At 34.5% G+C, this 22,618-nt stretch overlaps 2 non-coding genes across 2 annotated transcripts; both read left to right on the top strand.

The window, feature by feature from the left end:
* The first annotated feature begins 17,035 nt into the window (after nucleotides 1-17,035).
* TRNAN-AUU (transfer RNA asparagine (anticodon AUU)) lies at nucleotides 17,036-17,109 on the top strand. The gene has a single exon. It is a non-coding gene; the product is annotated as a tRNA-Asn (tRNA).
* Nucleotides 17,110-21,708: 4,599 nt separating this feature from the next.
* TRNAN-AUU (transfer RNA asparagine (anticodon AUU)) lies at nucleotides 21,709-21,782 on the top strand. The gene has a single exon. It is a non-coding gene; the product is annotated as a tRNA-Asn (tRNA).
* The last annotated feature ends 836 nt before the right edge of the window (nucleotides 21,783-22,618 follow it).

Genomic DNA, 22,618 nt, shown 5'->3' with positions numbered 1-22,618 from the left:
TCTGTTTAATGTGAAAACAAGGTGATATCTAATTAGCACACAGGTAAGGAATTAAGAAAATCTTTATTTAAGGGTGAAGATGTTTCTCACAAAATCGTTGCCCCAATGCATCATTGAAATTCAAGCTGGAAAGATGATTTTAATATATCACTTGTACATTTTGTATTGCTCTTCTGGTGACAATGTAGTTTGTTTTTGTCAATTACCATTTTAATAATAGGGTAAAGAAAATTAAGTGGATTTTTGAAAGAAAACAATACTGTCAATATACTATTAAAACAAATTAAAATGGTAAAAGTTATTGTACTTTAAGTAAAAATAAAAGAGCCAAAATATCAATCCCAGTTTTGGATTACTTTAATTAACAAAAAAAAAAAGCATACAGCAGAGGATAGTTTCAATCTGCCTACCTCTGGGTTATGGGTCCAGCATGCTTCCATTGCTGTACTCTGCTGCACATGTAAGTGCAAGAGATCCTGAAGCACTCACTCATCATGGGAAAGTACCAATGTGTTTCTTTGTTGGTTGATGGAAGAAACATCTTACAAAAACTCTCCAGATTATTGACTTTTTAAAGTTTTTCTAGGAAACGTTTTAGATGAATGCTTATTAGCCTTTGTCAGTATGAACTTTTGCAAAGTGTCTCTGTGGCGCAATCAGTTAGTATGTACGGCTATTAACCAAAAGGTTGGTGGTTCAATCCCACCCAGGGACCTAATTGACCTTGTTATAAGATTTTGGTGATCTTTAAGTAGACAAGTCAAATTTCATACCCCCTGTTATGGTGTAGGGTACCTGGCCTTCTCTGATGTGATCAGAGTTAGATTTGATTCAGTGATTTTATAAAAACATCTAGGAAGCACAATTTAGCAGTGGGTTGCAGAGAAAAAGAAATATGCTGGCAAAAAAATCAAATTGTGTGATTAAACAGCTCTTCATTTTCTGGCTTTATTTTTATGCTAACAAATTTGTTCTCTGAAAAGTGTCCACAAAGCCAAGTCTCTGATTAACACCTTTGTAGGGATGGTTTTTCACCTATTACTAAATTAAACTTGCTTCATTGGAAAGGCAGAGAGATGCATCCTCATTTCAATGTCTACTGAAATAATACAGGTTGACACCAGGAAACATTAACGCCACTGCATCCTTGCTGCTTTCTCATGTGGAAGTCTGTTTAATGTGAAAACAAGGTGATATCTAATTAGCACACAGGTAAGGAATTAAGAAAATCTTTATTTAAGGGTGAAGATGTTTCTCACAAAATTGTTGCCCCAATGCATCATTGAAATTCAAGCTGGAAAGATGATTTTAATATATCACTTGTACATTTTGTATTGCTCTTCTGGTGACAATGTAGTTTTTTTTGTCAATTACCATTTTAATAATAGGGTAAAGAAAATGAAGTGGATTTTTGAAAGAAAACTATACTGTCAATATACTATTAAAACAAATTAAAATGGTAAAAGTTATTGTACTTTAAGTAAAAATAAAAGAGCCAAAATATCAATCCCAGTTTTGGATTACTTTAATTAACAAACAAAAAAATGCATATAGCAGAGGATAGTTTCAATCTGCCTACCTCTGGGTTATGGGCCCAGCATTCTTCCATTGCTGTACTCTGCTGCACATGTAAGTGCAAGAGATCCTGAAGCACTCACTCATCATGGGAAAGTACCAATGTGTTTCTTCGTTGGTTGATGGAAGAAACATCTTACAAAAACTCTCCAGATTATTGACTTTTTTAAGTTTTTCTAGGAAACGTTTTAGATGAATGCTTATTAGCATTTGTCAGTATGTACTTTCGCAAAGTGTCTCTGTGGCGCAATCAGTTAGTGTGTACGGCTATTAACCAAAAGGTTGGTGGTTCAATCCCACCCAGGGATGTAATTGACCTTGTTATCAGATTTTGGTGATCTTTAAGTAGACAAGTCAAATTTCAAACCCCCTGTTATGGTGTAGGGTACCTGGCCTTCTCTGATGTAATCAGAGTTAGATTTGATTCAGTGATTTTATAAAAACATCTAGGAAGCACAATTTAGCCGTGGGTTGCAGAGAAAAAGAAATATGCTGGCAAAAAAATCAAATTGCGTGATTAAACAGCTCTTCATTTTCTGGCTTTATTTTTATGCTAACAAATTTGTTCTCTGAAAAGTGTCCACAAAGCCAAGTCTCTGATTAACACCTTTGTAGGGATGGTTTTTCACCTATTACTAAATTAAACTTGCTTCATTGGAAAGGCAGCAAGATGCATCCTCATTTCAATGTCTACTGAAATAATACAAGTTGACACCAGGAAACATTAACGCCACTGCATACTTGCTGCTTTCTCATGTGGAAGTCTGTTTAATGTGAAAACAAGGTGATATCTAATTAGCACACAGATAAGGAATTAAGAAAATCTTTATTTAAGGGTGAAGATGTTTCTCACAAAATTATTGACCCAATGCATCATTGAAATTCAAGCTGGAAAGATGATTTTAATATATCACTTGTACATTTTGTATTGCTCTTCTGGTGACAATGTAGTTTGTTTTTGTCAATTACCATTTTAATAATAGGGTAAAGAAAATGAAGTGGATTTTTGAAAGAAAACAATACTGTCAATATACTATTAAAACAAATTAAAATGGTAAAAGTTATTGTACTTTAAGTAAAAATAAAAGAGCCAAAATATCAATCCCAGTTTTGGATTACTTTAATTAACAAAAAAAAAGCATACAGCAGAGAATAGTTTCAATCTGCCTACCTCTGGGTTATGGGTCGAGCATGCTTCCATTGCTGTACTCTGCTGCACATGTTAGTGCAAGAGATCCTGAAGCACTCACTCATCATGGGAAAGTACCAATGTGTTTCTTCGTTGGTTGATGGAAGAAACATCTTACAAAAACTCTCCAGATTATTGACTTTTTAAAGTTTTGCTAGGAAACGTTTTAGATGAATGCTTATTAGCCTTTGTCAGTATGGACTTTTGCAAAGTGTCTCTGTGGCGCAATCAGTTAGTATGTACGGCTATTAACCAAAAGGTTGGTGGTTCAATCCCACCCAGGGACCTAATTGACCTTGTTATCAGATTTTGCTGATCTTTAAGTAGACAAGTCAAAATTTCAAACCCCCTGTTATGGTGTAGGGTACTTGGCCTTCTCTGATGTAATCAGAGTTAGATTTGATTCAGTGATTTTATAAAAACAGCTAGGAAGCACAATTTAGCAGTGGGTTGCAGAGAAAAAAAATATGCTGGCAGAAAAATCCAATTGAGTGATTAAACAGCTCTTTATTTTCTGGCTTTATTTTTATGCTAACAAATTTGTTCTCTGAAAAGTGTCCACAAAGCCAAGTCTCTGATTAACACCTTTGTAAGGATGGTTTTTCACCTATTACTAAATTAAACTTGCTTCATTGGAAAGGCAGCAAGATGCATCCTCATTTCAATGTCTACTGAAATAATACAGGTTGACACCAGGAAACATTAACGCCACTGCATCCTTGCTGCTTTCTCATGTGGAAGTCTGTTTAATATGAAAACAAGGTGATATCTAATTAGCACACAGGTAAGGAATTAAGAAAATCTTTATTTAAGGGTGAAGATGTTTCTCACAAAATCGTTGCCCCAATGCATCATTGAAATTCAAGCTGAAAGGTGATTTTAATATATCACTTGTACATTTTGTATTGCTCTTCTGGTGACAATGTAGTTTGTTTTTGTCAATTACCATTTTAATAATAGGGTAAAGAAAATGAAGTGGATTTTTGAAAGAAAACAATACTGTCAATATACTATTAAAACAAATTAAAATGGTAAAAGTTATTGTACTTTAAGTAAAAATAAAAGAGACAAAATATCAATCCCAGTTTTGGATTACTTTAATTAACAAAAAAAAATGCATATAGCAGAGGATAGTTTCAATCTGCCTACCTCTGGGTTATAGGCCCAGCATGCTTCCATTGCAGTACTCTGCTGCACATGTAAGTGCAAGAGATCCTGAAGCACTCACTCATCATGGGAAAGTACCAATGTGTTTCTTCGTTGGTTGATGGAAGAAACATCTTACAAAAACTCTCCAGATTATTGACTTTTTAAAGTTTTTCTAGGAAACGTTTTAGATGAATGCTTATTAGCCTTTGCAGTATGAACTTTTGCAAAGTGTCTCTGTGGCGCAATCAGTTAGTATGTACGGCTATTAACCAAAAGGTTGGTGGTTCAATCCCACCCAGGGACCTAATTGACCTTGTTATCAGATTTTGCTGATCTTTAAGTAGACAAGTCAAAATTTCAAACCCCCTGTTATGGTGTAGGGTACTTGGCCTTCTCTGATGTAATCAGAGTTAGATTTGATTCAGTGATTTTATAAAAACAGCTAGGAAGCACAATTTAGCAGTGGGTTGCAGAGAAAAAAAAATATGCTGGCAGAAAAATCCAATTGAGTGATTAAACAGCTCTTTATTTTCTGGCTTTATTTTTATGCTAACAAATTTGTTCTCTGAAAAGTGTCCACAAAGCCAAGTCTCTGATTAACACCTTTGTAAGGATGGTTTTTCACCTATTACTAAATTAAACTTGCTTCATTGGAAAGGCAGCAAGATGCATCCTCATTTCAATGTCTACTGAAATAATACAGGTTGACACCAGGAAACATTAACGCCACTGCATCCTTGCTGCTTTCTCATGTGGAAGTCTGTTTAATATGAAAACAAGGTGATATCTAATTAGCACACAGGTAAGGAATTAAGAAAATCTTTATTTAAGGGTGAAGATGTTTCTCACAAAATCGTTGCCCCAATGCATCATTGAAATTCAAGCTGAAAGGTGATTTTAATATATCACTTGTACATTTTGTATTGCTCTTCTGGTGACAATGTAGTTTGTTTTTGTCAATTACCATTTTAATAATAGGGTAAAGAAAATGAAGTGGATTTTTGAAAGAAAACAATACTGTCAATATACTATTAAAACAAATTAAAATGGTAAAAGTTATTGTACTTTAAGTAAAAATAAAAGAGACAAAATATCAATCCCAGTTTTGGATTACTTTAATTAACAAAAAAAATGCATATAGCAGAGGATAGTTTCAATCTGCCTACCTCTGGGTTATAGGCCCAGCATGCTTCCATTGCAGTACTCTGCTGCACATGTAAGTGCAAGAGATCCTGAAGCACTCACTCATCATGGGAAAGTACTAATGTGTTTCTTCGTTGGTTGATGGAAGAAACATCTTACAAAAACTCTCCAGATTATTGACTTTTTAAAGTTTTTCTAGGAAACGTTTTAGATGAATGCTTATTAGCCTTTGCAGTATGAACTTTTGCAAAGTGTCTCTGTGGCGCAATCAGTTAGTATGTACGGCTATTAACCAAAAGGTTGGTGGTTCAATCCCACCCAGGGACCTAATTGACCTTGTGATCAGATTTTGGTGATCTTTAAGTAGACAAGTCAAATTTCATACCCCCTGTTATGGTGTAGGGTACCTGGCCTTCTCTGATGTAATCAGAGTTAGATTTGATTCAGTGATTTTATAAAAACATCTAGGAAGCACAATTTAGCAGTGGGTTGCAGAGAAAAAGAAATATGCTGGCAAAAAAATCAAATTGCGTGATTAAACAGCTCTTTATTTTCTGGCTTTATTTTTATGCTAACAAATTTGTTCTCTGAAAAGTGTCCACAAAGCCAAGTCTCTGATTAACACCTTTGTAGGGATGGTTTTTCACCTATTACTAAATTAAACTTGCTTCATTGGAAAGGCAGCAAGATGCATCCTCATTTCAATGTCTACTGAAATAATACAAGTTGACACCAGGAAACATTAACGCCACTGCATCCTTGCTGCTTTCTCATGTGGAAGTCTGTTTAATGTGAAAACAAGGTGATATCTAATTAGCACACAGGTAAGGAATTAAGAAAATCTTTATTTAAGGGTGAAGATGTTTCTCACAAAATTGTTGACCCAATGCATCATTGAAATTCAAGCTGGAAAGATGATTTTAATATATCACTTGTACATTTTGTATTGCTCTTCTGGTGACAATGTAGTTTTTTTTGTCAATTACCATTTTAATAATAGGGTAAAGAAAATTAAGTGGATTTTTGAAAGAAAACTATACTGTCAATATACTATTAAAACAAATTAAAATGGTAAAAGTTATTGTACTTTAAGTAAAAATAAAAGAGCAAAAATATCAATCCCAGTTTTGATTACTTAAATTAACAAAAAAAAATGCATATAGCAAAGGATAGTTTCAATCTGCCTACCTCTGGGTTATGGGTCCAGCATGCTTCCATTGCAGTACTCTGCTGCACATGTAAGTGCAAGAGATCCTGAAGCACTCACTCATCATGGGAAAGTACCAATGTGTTTATTCATTGGTTGATGGAAGAAACATCTTACAAAAACTCTCCAGATTATTGATTATTTAATGTTTTTCTAGGAAACGTTCTAGATGTATGCTTATTAGCCTTTGTCAGTACGTACTGTTTGCAAAGTGTCTCGGTGGCGCAATCGGTTAGTGTGTTCGGCTATTAACCAAAAGGTTGGTGGTTCAATACCACCCAGGGACATAATTGACCTTGTGATCACATTTTGGTGATATTTAAGTAGACAAGTCAAAATTTCAAACCCCCTCTTATTGTGTAGGGTACCTGGCCTTCTCTGATGTAATCAGAGTTAGATTTGATTCAGTGATTTTATAAAAAACAGCTAGGAAGCACAATTTAGCAGTGGGTTGCAGAGAAAAAAAATATGCTGGCAGAAAAATCCAATTGAGTGATTAAACAGCTCTTCATTTTCTGGCTTTATTTTTATGCTAACAAATTTGTTCTCTGAAATGTGTCCACAAAGCCAAGTCTCTGATTAACACCTTTGTAAGGATGGTTTTTCACCTATTACTAAATTAAACTTGCTTCATTGGAAAGGCAGCAAGATGCATCCTCATTTCAATGTCTACTGAAATAATACAGGTTGACACCAGGAAACATTAACGCCACTGCATGCTTGCTGCTTTCTCATGTGGAAGTCTGTTTAATGTGAAAACAAGGTGATATCTAATTAGCACACAGGTAAGGAATTACGAAAATCTTTATTTAAGGGTGAAGATGTTTCTCACAAAATTGTTGCCCCAATGCATCATTGAAATTCAAGCTGGAAAGATGATTTTAATATATCACTTGTACATTTTGTATTGCTCTTCTGGTGACAATGTAGTTTTTTTGTCAATTACCATTTTAATAACAGGGTAAAGAAAATTAAGTGGATTTTTGAAAGAAAACTATACTGTCAATATACTATTAAAACAAATTAAAATGGTAAAAGTTATTGTACTTTAAGTTAAAATAAAAGAGACAAAATATCAATCCCAGTTTTGGATTACTTTAATTAACAAAAAAAAATGCATATAGCAGAGGATAGTTTCAATCTGCCTACCTCTGGGTTATGGGCCCAGCATGCTTCCATTGCAGTACTCTGCTGCACATGTAAGTGCAAGAGATCCTGAAGCACTCACTCATCATGGGAAAGTACCAATGTGTTTCTTCGTTGGTTGATGGAAGAAACATCTTACAAAAACTCTCCAGATTATTGACTTTTTAAAGTTTTGCTAGGAAACGTTTTAGATGAATGCTTATTAGCCTTTGCAGTATGAACTTTTGCATAGTGTCTCTGTGGCGCAATCAGTTAGTATGTACAGCTATTAACCAAAAGGTTGGTGGTTCAATCCCACCCAGGGACCTAATTGACCTTGTGATCAGATTTTGGTGATATTTAAGTAGACAAGTCAAAATTTCAAACCCCCTGTTATGGTGTAGGGTACCTGGCCTTCTCTGATGTAATCAGAGTTAGATTTGATTCAGTGATTTTATAAAAACAGCTAGGAAGCACAATTTAGCAGTGGGTTGCAGAGAAAAAAAATATGCTGGCAGAAAAATCCAATTGAGTGATTAAACAGCTCTTTATTTTCTGGCTTTATTTTTATGCTAACAAATTTGTTCTCTGAAAAGTGTCCACAAAGCCAAGTCTCTGATTAACACCTTTGTAAGGATGGTTTTTCACCTATTACTAAATTAAACTTGCTTCATTGGAAAGGCAGCAAGATGCATCCTCATTTCAATGTCTACTGAAATAATACAGGTTGACACCAGGAAACATTAACGCCACTGCATCCTTGCTGCTTTCTCATGTGGAAGTCTGTTTAATGTGAAAACAAGGTGATATCTAATTAGCACACAGGTAAGGAATTAAGAAAATCTTTATTTAAGGGTGAAGATGTTTCTCACAAAATCGTTGCCCCAATGCATCATTGAAATTCAAGCTGGAAAGATGATTTTAATATATCACTTGTACATTTTGTATTGCTCTTCTGGTGACAATGTAGTTTGTTTTTGTCAATTACCATTTTAATAATAGGGTAAAGAAAATGAAGTGGATTTTTGAAAGAAAACAATACTGTCAATATACTATTAAAACAAATTAAAATGGTAAAAGTTATTGTACTTTAAGTAAAAATAAAAGAGACAAAATATCAATCCCAGTTTTGGATTACTTTAATTAACAAAAAAAATGCATATAGCAGAGGATAGTTTCAATCTGCCTACCTCTGGGTTATGGGCCCAGCATGCTTCCATTGCAGTACTCTGCTGCACATGTAAGTGCAAGAGATCCTGAAGCACTCACTCATCATGGGAAAGTACCAATGTGTTTCTTCGTTGGTTGATGGAAGAAACATCTTACAAAAACTCTCCAGATTATTGATTTTTTAATGTTTTTCTAGGAAACGTTCTAGATGTATGCTTATTAGCCTTTGTCAGTATGGACTTTTCGCAAAGTGTCTCTGTGCCGCAATCGGTTAGTGTGTACGGCTATTAACCAAAAGTTTGGTGGTTCAATCCCACCCAGGGACCTAATTGACCTTGTTATCAGATTTTGGTGATCTTTAAGTAGACAAGTCAAAATTTCAAACCCCCTGTTATGGTGTAGGGTACCTGGCCTTCTCTGATGTAATCAGAGTTAGATTTGATTCAGTGATTTTATAAAAATAGCTAGGAAGCACAATTTAGCAGTGGGTTGCAGAGAAAAAAAATATGCTGGCAGAAAAATCCAATTGAGTGATTAAACAGCTCTTTATTTTCTGGCTTTATTTTTATGCTAACAAATTTGTTCTCTGAAAAGTGTCCACAAAGCCAAGTCTCTGATTAACACCTTTGTAAGGATGGTTTTTCACCTATTACTAAATTAAACTTGCTTCATTGGAAAGGCAGCAAGATGCATCCTCATTTCAATGTCTACTGAAATAATACAAGTTGACACCAGGAAACATTAACGCCACTGCATCCTTGCTGCTTTCTCATGTGGAAGTCTGTTTAATGTGAAAACAAGGTGATATCTAATTAGCACACATGTAAGGAATTGAGAAAATCTTTATTTAAGGGTGAAGATGTTTCTCACAAAATCGTTGCCCCAATGCATCATTGAAATTCAAGCTGGAAAGATGATTTTAATATATCACTTGTACATTTTGTATTGCTCTTCTGGTGACAATGTAGTTTGTTTTTGTCAATTACCATTTAATAATAGGGTAAAGAAAATTAAGTGGATTTTTGAAAGAAAACAATACTGTCAATATACTATTAAAACAAATTAAAATGGTAAAAGTTATTGTACTTTAAGTAAAAATAAAAGAGACAAAATATCAATCCCAGTTTTGGATTACTTTAATTAACAAAAAAAAAAGCATACAGCAGAGGATAGTTTCAATCTGCCTACCTCTGGGTTATGGGTCCAGCATGCTTCCATTGCTGTACTCTGCTGCACATGTAAGTGCAAGAGATCCTGAAGCACTCACTCATCATGGGAAAGTACCAATGTGTTTCTTCGTTGGTTGATGGAAGAAACATCTTACAAAAACTCTCCAGATTATTGACTTTTTAAAGTTTTGCTAGGAAACGTTTTAGATGAATGCTTATTAGCCTTTGTCAGTATGGACTTTTGCAAAGTGTCTCTGTGGCGCAATCAGTTAGTATGTACGGCTATTAACCAAAAGGTTGGTGGTTCAATCCCACCCAGGGACCTAGTTGACCTTGTTATCAGATTTTGCTGATCTTTAAGTAGACAAGTCAAAATTTCAAACCCCCTGTTATGGTGTAGGGTACTTGGCCTTCTCTGATGTAATCAGAGTTAGATTTGATTCAGTGATTTTATAAAAACAGCTAGGAAGCACAATTTAGCAGTGGGTTGCAGAGAAAAAAAATATGCTGGCAGAAAAATCCAATTGAGTGATTAAACAGCTCTTTATTTTCTGGCTTTATTTTTATGCTAACAAATTTGTTCTCTGAAAAGTGTCCACAAAGCCAAGTCTCTGATTAACACCTTTGTAAGGATGGTTTTTCACCTATTACTAAATTAAACTTGCTTCATTGGAAAGGCAGCAAGATGCATCCTCATTTCAATGTCTACTGAAATAATACAGGTTGACACCAGGAAACATTAACGCCACTGCATCCTTGCTGCTTTCTCATGTGGAAGTCTGTTTAATATGAAAACAAGGTGATATCTAATTAGCACACAGGTAAGGAATTAAGAAAATCTTTATTTAAGGGTGAAGATGTTTCTCACAAAATTGTTGCCCCAATGCATCATTGAAATTCAAGCTGAAAGGTGATTTTAATATATCACTTGTACATTTTGTATTGCTCTTCTGGTGACAATGTAGTTTGTTTTTGTCAATTACCATTTTAATAATAGGGTAAAGAAAATGAAGTGGATTTTTGAAAGAAAACAATACTGTCAATATACTATTAAAACAAATTAAAATGGTAAAAGTTATTGTACTTTAAGTAAAAATAAAAGAGACAAAATATCAATCCCAGTTTTGGATTACTTTAACAAAAAAAATGCATATAGCAGAGGATAGTTTCAATCTGCCTACCTCTGGGTTATGGGCCCAGCATGCTTCCATTGCAGTACTCTGCTGCACATGTAAGTGCAAGAGATCCTGAAGCACTCACTCATCATGGGAAAGTACCAATGTGTTTCTTCGTTGGTTGATGGAAGAAACATCTTACAAAAACTCTCCAGATTATTGACTTTTTAAAGTTTTTCTAGGAAACGTTTTAGATGAATGCTAATTAGCCTTTGCAGTATGAACTTTTGCAAAGTGTCTCTGTGGCGCAATCAGTTAGTATGTACGGCTATTAACCAAAAGGTTGGTGGTTCAATCCCACCCAGGGACCTAATTGACCTTTTTATCAGATTTTGGTGATCTTTAAGTAGACAAGTCAAATTTCATACCCCCTGTTATGGTGTAGGGTACCTGGCCTCCTCTGATGTAATCAGAGTTAGATTTGATTCAGTCATTTTATAAAAACATCTAGGAAGCACAATTTAGCAGTGGGTTGCAGAGAAAAAGAAATATGCTGGCAAAAAAATCAAATTGCGTGATTAAACAGCTCTTTATTTTCTGGCTTTATTTTTATGCTAACAAATTTGTTCTCTGAAAAGTGTCCACAAAGCCAAGTCTCTGATTAACACCTTTGTAGGGATGGTTTTTCACCTATTACTAAATTAAACTTGCTTCATTGGAAAGGCAGCAAGATGCATCCTCATTTCAATGTCTACTGAAATAATACAGGTTGACACCAGGAAACATTAACGCCACTGCATCCTTGCTGCTTTCTCATGTGGAAGTCTGTTTAATGTGAAAACAAGGTGATATCTAATTAGCACACAGGTAAGGAATTAAGAAAATCTTTATTTAAGGGTGAAGATGTTTCTCACAAAATTGTTGACCCAATGCATCATTGAAATTCAAGCTGGAAAGATGATTTTAATATATCACTTGTACATTTTGTATTGCTCTTCTGGTGACAATGTAGTTTTTTTTGTCAATTACCATTTTAATAATAGGGTAAAGAAAATTAAGTGGATTTTTGAAAGAAAACTATACTGTCAATATACTATTAAAACAAATTAAAAATGGTAAAAGTTATTGTACTTTAAGTAAAAATAAAAGAGAAAAAATATCAATCCCAGTTTTGATTACTTAAATTAACAAAAAAAAATGCATATAGCAAAGGATAGTTTCAATCTGCCTACCTCTGGGTTATGGGTCCAGCATGCTTCCATTGCAGTACTCTGCTGCACATGTAAGTGCAAGAGATCCTGAAGCACTCACTCATCATGGGAAAGTACCAATGTGTTTATTCATTGGTTGATGGAAGAAACATCTTACAAAAACTCTCCAGATTATTGATTTTTTAATGTTTTTCTAGGAAACGTTCTAGATGTATGCTTATTAGCCTTTGTCAGTATGTACTGTTTGCAAAGTGTCTCGGTGGTGCAATCGGTTAGTGTGTTCGGCTATTAACCAAAAGTTTGGTGGTTCAATCCCACCCAGGGACATAATTGACCTTGTGATCACATTTTGGTGATATTTAAGTAGACAAGTCAAAATTTCAAACCCCCTCTTATTGTGTAGGGTACCTGGCCTTCTCTGATGTAATCAGAGTTAGATTTGATTCAGTGATTTTATAAAAAACAGCTAGGAAGCACAATTTTACAGTGGGTTGCAGAGAAAAAAAATATGCTGGCAGAAAAATCCAATTGAGTGATTAAACAGCTCTTCATTTTCTGGCTTTATTTTTATGCTAACAAATTTGTTCTCTGAAAAGTGTCCACAAAGCCAAGTCTCTGATTAACACCTTTGTAAGGATGGTTTTTCACCTATTACTAAATTAAACTTGCTTCATTGGAAAGGCAGCAAGATGCATCCTCATTTCAATGTCTACTGAAATAATACAGGTTGACACCAGGAAACATTAACGCCACTGCATCCTTGCTGCTTTCTCGTGTGGAAGTCTGTTTAATGTGAAAACAAGGTGATATCTAATTAGCACACAGGTAAGGAATTACGAAAATCTTTATTTAAGGGTGAAGATGTTTCTCACAAAATTGTTGCCCCAATGCATCATTGAAATTCAAGCTGGAAAGATGATTTTAATATATCACTTGTACATTTTGTATTGCTCTTCTGGTGACAATGTAGTTTTTTTGTCAATTACCATTTTAATAACAGGGTAAAGAAAATTAAGTGGATTTTTGAAAGAAAACTATACTGTCAATATACTATTAAAACAAATTAAAATGGTAAAAGTTATTGTACTTTAAGTAAAAATAAAAGAGCAAAAATATCAATCCCAGTTTTGATTACTTAAATTAACAAAAAAAATGCATATAGCAAAGGATAGTTTCAATCTGCCTACCTCTGGGTTATGGGTCCAGCATGCTTCCATTGCAGTACTCTGCTGCACATGTAAGTGCATGAGATCCTGAAGCACTCACTCATCATTGGAAAGTACCAATGTGTTTCTTCGTTGGTTGATGGAAGAAACATCTTACAAAAACTCTCCAGATTATTGACTTTTTAAAGTTTTGCTAGGAAACGTTTTAGATGAATGCTTATTAGCCTTTGTCAGTATGGACTTTTGCAAAGTGTCTCTGTGGCGCAATCAGTTAGTATGTACGGCTATTAACCAAAAGCACTGTTTGCAAAGTGTCTCGGTGGCGCAATCGGTTAGTGTGTTCGGCTATTAACCAAAAGGTTGGTGGTTCAATCCCACCCAGGGACGTAATTGACCTTGTGATCAGATTTTGGTGATATTAAAGTAGACAAGTCAAAATTTCAAACCCCCTCTTATTGTGTAGGGTACCTGGCCTTCTCTGATGTAATCAGAGTTAGATTTGATTCAGTGATTTTATAAAAAACAGCTAGGAAGCACAATTTAGCAGTGGGTTGCAGAGAAAAAAAATATGCTGGCAGAAAAATCCAATTGAGTGATTAAACAGCTCTTCATTTTCTGGCTTTATTTTTATGCTAACAAATTTGTTCTCTGAAAAGTGTCCACAAAGCCAAGTCTCTGATTAACACCTTTGTAAGGATGGTTTTTCACCTATTACTAAATTAAACTTGCTTCATTGGAAAGGCAGCAAGATGCATCCTCATTTCAATGTCTACTGAAATAATACAAGTTGACACCAGGAAACATTAACGCCACTGCATCCTTGCTGCTTTCTCATGTGGAAGTCTGTTTAATGTGAAAACAAGGTGATATATAATTAGCACACAGGTAAGGAATTAAGAAAATCTTTATTTAAGGGTGAAGATGTTTCTCACAAAATTGTTGACCCAATGCATCATTGAAATTCAAGCTGGAAAGATGATTTTAATATATCACTTGTACATTTTGTATTGCTCTTCTGGTGACAATGTAGTTTGTTTTTGTCAATTACCATTTTAATAATAGGGTAAAGAAAATGAAGTGGATTTTTGAAAGAAAACAATACTGTCAATATACTATTAAAACAAATTAAAATGGTAAAAGTTATTGTACTTTAAGTAAAAATAAAAGAGACAAAATATCAATCCCAGTTTTGGATTACTTTAATTAACAAAAAAAAAATGCATATAGCAGAGGATAGTTTCAATCTGCTTACCTCTGGGTTATGGGCCCAGCATGCTTCCATTGCAGTACTCTGCTGCACATGTAAGTTCAAGAGATCCTGAAGCACTCACTCATCATGGGAAAGTACCAATGTGTTTCTTCGTTGGTTGATGGAAGAAACATCTTACAAAAACTCTCCAGATTATTGACTTTTTAAAGTTTTTCTAGGAAACGTTTTAGATGAATGCTAATTAGCCTTTGCAGTATGAACTTTTGCAAAGTGTCTCTGTGGCGCAATCAGTTAGTATGTACGGCTATTAACCAAAAGGTTGGTGGTTCAATCCCACCCAGGGACCTAATTGACCTTGTTATCAGATTTTGGTGATCTTTAAGTAGACAAGTCAAATTTCATACCCCCTGTTATGGTGTAGGGTACCTGGCCTTCTCTGATGTAATCAGAGTTAGATTTGATTCAGTGATTTTATAAAAACATCTAGGAAGCACAATTTAGCAGTGGGTTGCAGAGAAAAAGAAATATGCTGGCAAAAAAATCAAATTGCGTGATTAAACAGCTCTTTATTTTCTGGCTTTATTTTTATGCTAACAAATTTGTTCTCTGAAAAGTGTCCACAAAGCCAAGTCTCTGATTAACACCTTTGTAGGGATGGTTTTTCACCTATTACTAAATTAAACTTGCTTCATTGGAAAGGCAGCAAGATGCATCCTCATTTCAATGTCTACTGAAATAATACAGGTTGACACCAGGAAACATTAACGCCACTGCATCCTTGCTGCTTTCTCATGTGGAAGTCTGTTTAATGTGAAAACAAGGTGATATCTAATTAGCACACAGGTAAGGAATTAAGAAAATCTTTATTTAAGGGTGAAGATGTTTCTCACAAAATTGTTGACCCAATGCATCATTGAAATTCAAGCTGGAAAGATGATTTTAATATATCACTTGTACATTTTGTATTGCTCTTCTGGTGACAATGTAGTTTTTTTTGTCAATTACCATTTTAATAATAGGGTAAAGAAAATTAAGTGGATTTTTGAAAGAAAACTATACTGTCAATATACTATTAAAACAAATTAAAAATGGTAAAAGTTATTGTACTTTAAGTAAAAATAAAAGAGAAAAAATATCAATCCCAGTTTTGATTACTTAAATTAACAAAAAAAAATGCATATAGCAAAGGATAGTTTCAATCTGCCTACCTCTGGGTTATGGGTCCAGCATGCTTCCATTGCAGTACTCTGCTGCACATGTAAGTGCAAGAGATCCTGAAGCACTCACTCATCATGGGAAAGTACCAATGTGTTTATTCATTGGTTGATGGAAGAAACATCTTACAAAAACTCTCCAGATTATTGATTTTTTAATGTTTTTCTAGGAAACGTTCTAGATGTATGCTTATTAGCCTTTGTCAGTATGTACTGTTTGCAAAGTGTCTCGGTGGCGCAATCGGTTAGTGTGTTCGGCTATTAACCAAAAGTTTGGTGGTTCAATCCCACCCAGGGACATAATTAACCTTGTGATCACATTTTGGTGATATTTAAGTAGACAAGTCAAAATTTCAAACCCCCTCTTATTGTGTAGGGTACCTGGCCTTCTCTGATGTAATCAGAGTTAGATTTGATTCAGTGATTTTATAAAAAACAGCTAGGAAGCACAATTTAGCAGTGGGTTGCAGAGAAAAAAAATATGCTGGCAGAAAAATCCAATTGAGTGATTAAACAGCTCTTCATTTTCTGGCTTTATTTTTATGCTAACAAATTTGTTCTCTGAAAAGTGTCCACAAAGCCAAGTCTCTGATTAACACCTTTGTAAGGATGGTTTTTCACCTATTACTAAATTAAACTTGCTTCATTGGAAAGGCAGCAAGATGCATCCTCATTTCAATGTCTACTGAAATAATACAGGTTGACACCAGGAAACATTAACGCCACTGCATCCTTGCTGCTTTCTCGTGTGGAAGTCTGTTTAATGTGAAAACAAGGTGATATCTAATTAGCACACAGGTAAGGAATTACGAAAATCTTTATTTAAGGGTGAAGATGTTTCTCACAAAATTGTTGCCCCAATGCATCATTGAAATTCAAGCTGGAAAGATGATTTTAATATATCACTTGTACATTTTGTATTGCTCTTCTGGTGACAATGTAGTTTTTTTGTCAATTACCATTTTAATAACAGGGTAAAGAAAATTAAGTGGATTTTTGAAAGAAAACTATACTGTCAATATACTATTAAAACAAATTAAAATGGTAAAAGTTATTGTACTTTAAGTAAAAATAAAAGAGCAAAAATATCAATCCCAGTTTTGATTACTTAAATTAACAAAAAAAATGCATATAGCAAAGGATAGTTTCAATCTGCCTACCTCTGGGTTATGGGTCCAGCATGCTTCCATTGCAGTACTCTGCTGCCCATGTAAGTGCAAGAGATCCTGAAGCACTCACTCATCATGGGAAAGTACCAATGTGTTTATTCGTTGGTTGATGGAAGAAACATCTTACAAAAACTCTCCAGATTATTGATTTTTTAATGTTTTTCTAGGAAACGTTCTAGATGTATGCTTATTAGCCTTTGTCAGGATGTACTTTTTGCAAAGTGTCTCTGTGGCGCAATCGGTTAGTGTGTTTGGCTATTAACCAAAAGGTTGGTGGTTCAATCCCACCCAGGGATGTAATTAACCTTGTGATCAGATTTTGGTGATATTTAAGTAGACAAGTCAAAATTTCAAACCTCCTCTTATGGTGTAGGGTACATGGCCTTCTCTGATGTAATCAGAGTTAGATTTGATTCAGTGATTTTATTAAAAACAGCTAGGAAGCACAATTTAGCAGTGGGTTGCAGAGAAAAAAAATATGCTGGCAGAAAAATCCAATCGAGTGATTAAACAGCTCATCATTTTCTGGCTTTATTTTTATGCTAACAAATTTGTTCTCTGAAAAGTGTCCACAAAGCCAAGTCTCTGATTAACACCTTTGTAAGGATGGTTTTTCACCTATTACTAAATTAAACTTGCTTCATTGGAAAGGCAGCAAGATGCATCCTCATTTCAATGTCTACTGAAATAATACAAGTTGACACCAGGAAACATTAACGCCACTGCATCCTTGCTGCTTTCTCATGTGGAAGTCTGTTTAATGTGAAAACAAGGTGATATATAATTAGCACACAGGTAAGGAATTAAGAAAATCTTTATTTAAGGGTGAAGATGTTTCTCACAAAATTGTTGACCCAATGCATCATTGAAATTCAAGCTGGAAAGATGATTTTAATATATCACTTGTACATTTTGTATTGCTCTTCTGGTGACAATGTAGTTTGTTTTTGTCAATTACCATTTTAATAATAGGGTAAAGAAAATTAAGTGGATTTTTGAAAGAAAACAATACTGTCAATATACTATTAAAACAAATTAAAATGGTAAAAGTTATTGTACTTTAAGTAAAAATAAAAGAGACAAAATATCAATCCCAGTTTTGGATTACTTTAATTAACAAAAAAAAATGCATATAGCAGAGGATAGTTTCAATCTGCTTACCTCTGGGTTATGGGCCCAGCATGCTTCCATTGCAGTACTCTGCTGCACATGTAAGTTCAAGAGATCCTGAAGCACTCACTCATCATGGGAAAGTACCAATGTGTTTCTTCGTTGGTTGATGGAAGAAACATCTTACAAAAACTCTCCAGATTATTGACTTTTTAAAGTTTTTCTAGGAAACGTTTTAGATGAATGCTTATTAGCCTTTGTCAGTATGGACTTTTGCAAAGTGTCTCTGTGGCGCAATCAGTTAGTATGTACGGCTATTAACCAAAAGGTTGGTGGTTCAATCCCACCCAGGGACCTAATTGACCTTGTTATCAGATTTTGGTGATCTTTAAGTAGACAAGTCAAAATTTCAAACCCCCTGTTATGGTGTAGGGTACCTGGCCTTCTCTGATGTAATCAGAGTTAGATTTGATTCAGTGATTTTATAAAAACAGCTAGGAAGCACAATTTAGCAGTGGGTTGCAGAGAAAAAAAATATGCTGGCAGAAAAATCCAATTGAGTGATTAAACAGCTCTTTATTTTCTGGCTTTATTTTTATGCTAACAAATTTGTTCTCTGAAAAGTGTCCACAAAGCCAAGTCTCTGATTAACACCTTTGTAAGGATGGTTTTTCACCTATTACTAAATTAAACTTGCTTCATTGGAAAGGCAGCAAGATGCATCCTCATTTCAATGTCTACTGAAATAATACAGGTTGACACCAGGAAACATTAACGCCACTGCATCCTTGCTGCTTTCTCATGTGGAAGTCTGTTTAATGTGAAAACAAGGTGATATCTAATTAGCACACAGGTAAGGAATTAAGAAAATCTTTATTTAAGGGTGAAGGTGTTTCTCACAAAATCGTTGCCCCAATGCATCATTGAAATTCAAGCTGGAAAGATGATTTTAATATATCACTTGTACATTTTGTATTGCTCTTCTGGTGACAATGTAGTTTGTTTTTGTCAATTACCATTTTAATAATAGGGTAAAGAAAATTAAGTGGATTTTTGAAAGAAAACAATACTGTCAATATACTATTAAAACAAATTAAAATGGTAAAAGTTATTGTACTTTAAGTAAAAATAAAAGAGCCAAAATATCAATCCCAGTTTTGGATTACTTTAATTAACAAACAAAAAAATGCATATAGCAGAGGATAGTTTCAATCTGCCTACCTCTGGGTTATGGGCCCAGCATGCTTCCATTGCTGTACTCTGCTGCACATGTAAGTGCAAGAGATCCTGAAGCACTCACTCATCATGGGAAAGTACCAATGTGTTTCTTCATTGGTTGATAGAAGAAACATCTTACAAAAACTCTCCAGATTATTGACTTTTTTAAGTTTTTCTAGGAAACGTTTTAGATGAATGCTTATTAGCATTTGTCAGTATGTACTTTTAGCAAAGTGTCTCTGTGGCACAATCAGTTAGTGTGTACGGCTATTAACCAAAAGGTTGGTGGTTCAATCCCACCCAGGGACGTAATTGACCTTGTTATCAGATTTTGGTGATCTTTAAGTAGACAAGTCAAATTTCATACCCCCTGTTATGGTGTAGGGTACCTGGCCTTCTCTGATGTAATCAGAGTTAGATTTGATTCAGTGATTTTATAAAAACATCTAGGAAGCACAATTTAGCAGTGGGTTGCAGAGAAAAAGAAATATGCTGGCAAAAAAACCAAATTGCGTGATTAAACAGCTCTTCATTTTCTGGCTTTATTTTTATGCTAACAAATTTGTTCTCTGAAAAGTGTCCACAAAGCCAAGTCTCTGATTAACACCTTTGTAAGGATGGTTTTTCACCTATTACTAAATTAAACTTGCTTCATTGGAAAGGCAGCAAGATGCATCCTCATTTCAATGTCTACTGAAATAATACAAGTTGAGACCAGGAAACATTAACGCCACTGCATCCTTGCTGCTTTCTCATGTGGAAGTCTGTTTAATATGAAAACAAGGTGATATCTAATTAGCACACAGGTAAGGAATTAAGAAAATCTTTATTTAAGGGTGAAGATGTTTCTCACAAAATCGTTGCCCCAATGCATCATTGAAATTCAAGCTGGAAAGATGATTTTAATATATCACTTGTACATTTTGTATTGCTCTTCTGGTGACAATGTAGTTTGTTTTTGTCAATTACCATTTTAAAAAATAGGGTAAAGAAAATGAAGTGGATTTTTGAAAGAAAACAATACTGTCAATATACTATTAAAACAAATTAAAATGGTAAAAGTTATTGTACTTTAAGTAAAAATAAAAGAGACAAAATATCAATCCCAGTTTTGGATTACTTTAATTAACAAAAAAAATGCATATAGCAGAGGATAGTTTCAATCTGCCTACCTCTGGGTTATGGGCCCAGCATGCTTCCATTGCAGTACTCTGCTGCACATGTAAGTGCAAGAGATCCTGAAGCACTCACTCATCATGGGAAAGTACCAATGTGTTTCTTCGTTGGTTGATGGAAGAAACATCTTACAAAAACTCTCCAGATTATTGACTTTTTAAAGTTTTTCTAGGAAACGTTTTAGATGAATGCTTATTAGCCTTTGTCAGTATGGACTTTTGCAAAGTGTCTCTGTGGCGCAATCAGTTAGTATGTATGGCTATTAACCATAAGGTTGGTGGTTCAATCCCACCCAGGGACCTAATTGACCTTGTTATCAGATTTTGGTGATCTTTAAGTAGACAAGTCAAAATTTCAAACTCCCTGTTATGGTGTAGGGTACCTGGCCTTCTCTGATGTAATCAGAGTTAGATTTGATTCAGTGATTTCATAAAAACAGCTAGGAAGCACAATTTAGCAGTGGGTTGCAGAGAAAAAAAATATGCTGGCAGAAAAATCCAATCGAGTGATTAAACAGCTCTTCATTTTCTGGCTTTATTTTTATGCTAACAAATTTGTTCTCTGAAAAGTGTCCACAAAGCCAAGTCTCTGATTAACACCTTTGTAAGGATGGTTTTTCACCTATTACTAAATTAAACTTGCTTCATTGGAAAGGCAGCAAGATGCATCCTCATTTCAATGTCTGCTGAAATAATACAGGTTGACACCAGGAAACATTAACGCCACTGCATCCTTGCTGCTTTCTCATGTGGAAGTCTGTTTAATATGAAAACAAGGTGATATCTAATTAGCACACAGGTAAGGAATTAAGAAAATCTTTATTTAAGGGTGAAGATGTTTCTCACAAAATCGTTGCCCCAATGCATCATTGAAATTCAAGCTGGAAAGATGATTTTAATATATCACTTGTACATTTTGTATTGCTCTTCTGGTGACAATGTCGTTTTTTTGTCAATTACCATTTTAATAACAGGGTAAAGAAAATTAAGTGGATTTTTGAAAGAAAACTATACTGTCAATATACTATTAAAACAAATTAAAATGGTAAAAGTTATTGTACTTTAAGTAAAAATAAAAGAGCAAAAATATCAATCCCAGTTTTGATTACTTAAATTAACAAAAAAAATGCATATAGCAAAGGATAGTTTCAATCTGCCTACCTCTGGGTTATGGGTCCAGCATGCTTCCATTGCAGTACTCTGCTGCCCATGTAAGTGCAAGAGATCCTGAAGCACTCACTCATCATGGGAAAGTACCAATGTGTTTATTCGTTGGTTGATGGAAGAAACATCTTACAAAAACTCTCCAGATTATTGATTTTTTAAAGTTTTTCTAGGAAACGTTCTAGATGTATGCTTATTAGCCTTTGTCAGTATGTACTTTTTGCAAAGTGTCTCTGTGGCGCAATCGGTTAGTGTGTTTGGCTATTAACCAAAAGGTTGGTGGTTCAATCCCACCCAGGGACGTAATTAACCTTGTGATCAGATTTTGGTGATATTTAAGTAGACAAGTCAAAATTTCAAACCTCCTCTTATGGTGTAGGGTACATGGCCTTCTCTGATGTAATCAGAGTTAGATTTGATTCAGTGATTTTATAAAAAACAGCTAGGAAGCACAATTTAGCAGTGGGTTGCAGAGAAAAAAAATATGCTGGCAGAAAAATCCAATTGAGTGATTAAACAGCTCTTCATTTTCTGGCTTTATTTTTATGCTAACAAATTTGTTCTCTGAAAAGTGTCCACAAAGCCAAGTCTCTGATTAACACCTTTGTAAGGATGGTTTTTCACCTATTACTAAATTAAACTTGCTTCATTGGAAAGGCAGCAAGATGCATCCTCATTTCAATGTCTACTGAAATAATACAAGTTGACACCAGGAAACATTAACGCCACTGCATCCTTGCTGCTTTCTCATGTGGAAGTCTGTTTAATGTGAAAACAAGGTGATATCTAATTAGCACACAGGTAAGGAATTAAGAAAATCTTTATTTAAGGGTGAAGATGTTTCTCACAAAATCGTTGCCCCAATGCATCATTGAAATTCAAGCTGGAAAGATGATTTTAATATATCACTTGTACATTTTGTATTGCTCTTCTGGTGACAATGTAGTTTGTTTTTGTCAATTACCATTTAATAATAGGGTAAAGAAAATTAAGTGGATTTTTGAAAGACAACAATACTGTCAATATACTATTAAAACAAATTAAAATGGTAAAAGTTATTGTACTTTAAGTAAAAATAAAAGAGCCAAAATATCAATCCCAGTTTTGGATTACTTTAATTAACAAAAAAAAAAAGCATA

This window comes from Pseudophryne corroboree, unplaced genomic scaffold (genome assembly GCF_028390025.1).
Source record: "Pseudophryne corroboree isolate aPseCor3 unplaced genomic scaffold, aPseCor3.hap2 scaffold_1354, whole genome shotgun sequence".
NCBI lineage: Eukaryota > Metazoa > Chordata > Amphibia > Anura > Myobatrachidae > Pseudophryne > Pseudophryne corroboree.
This window is presented reverse-complemented; position numbering and strand designations above follow the sequence as displayed.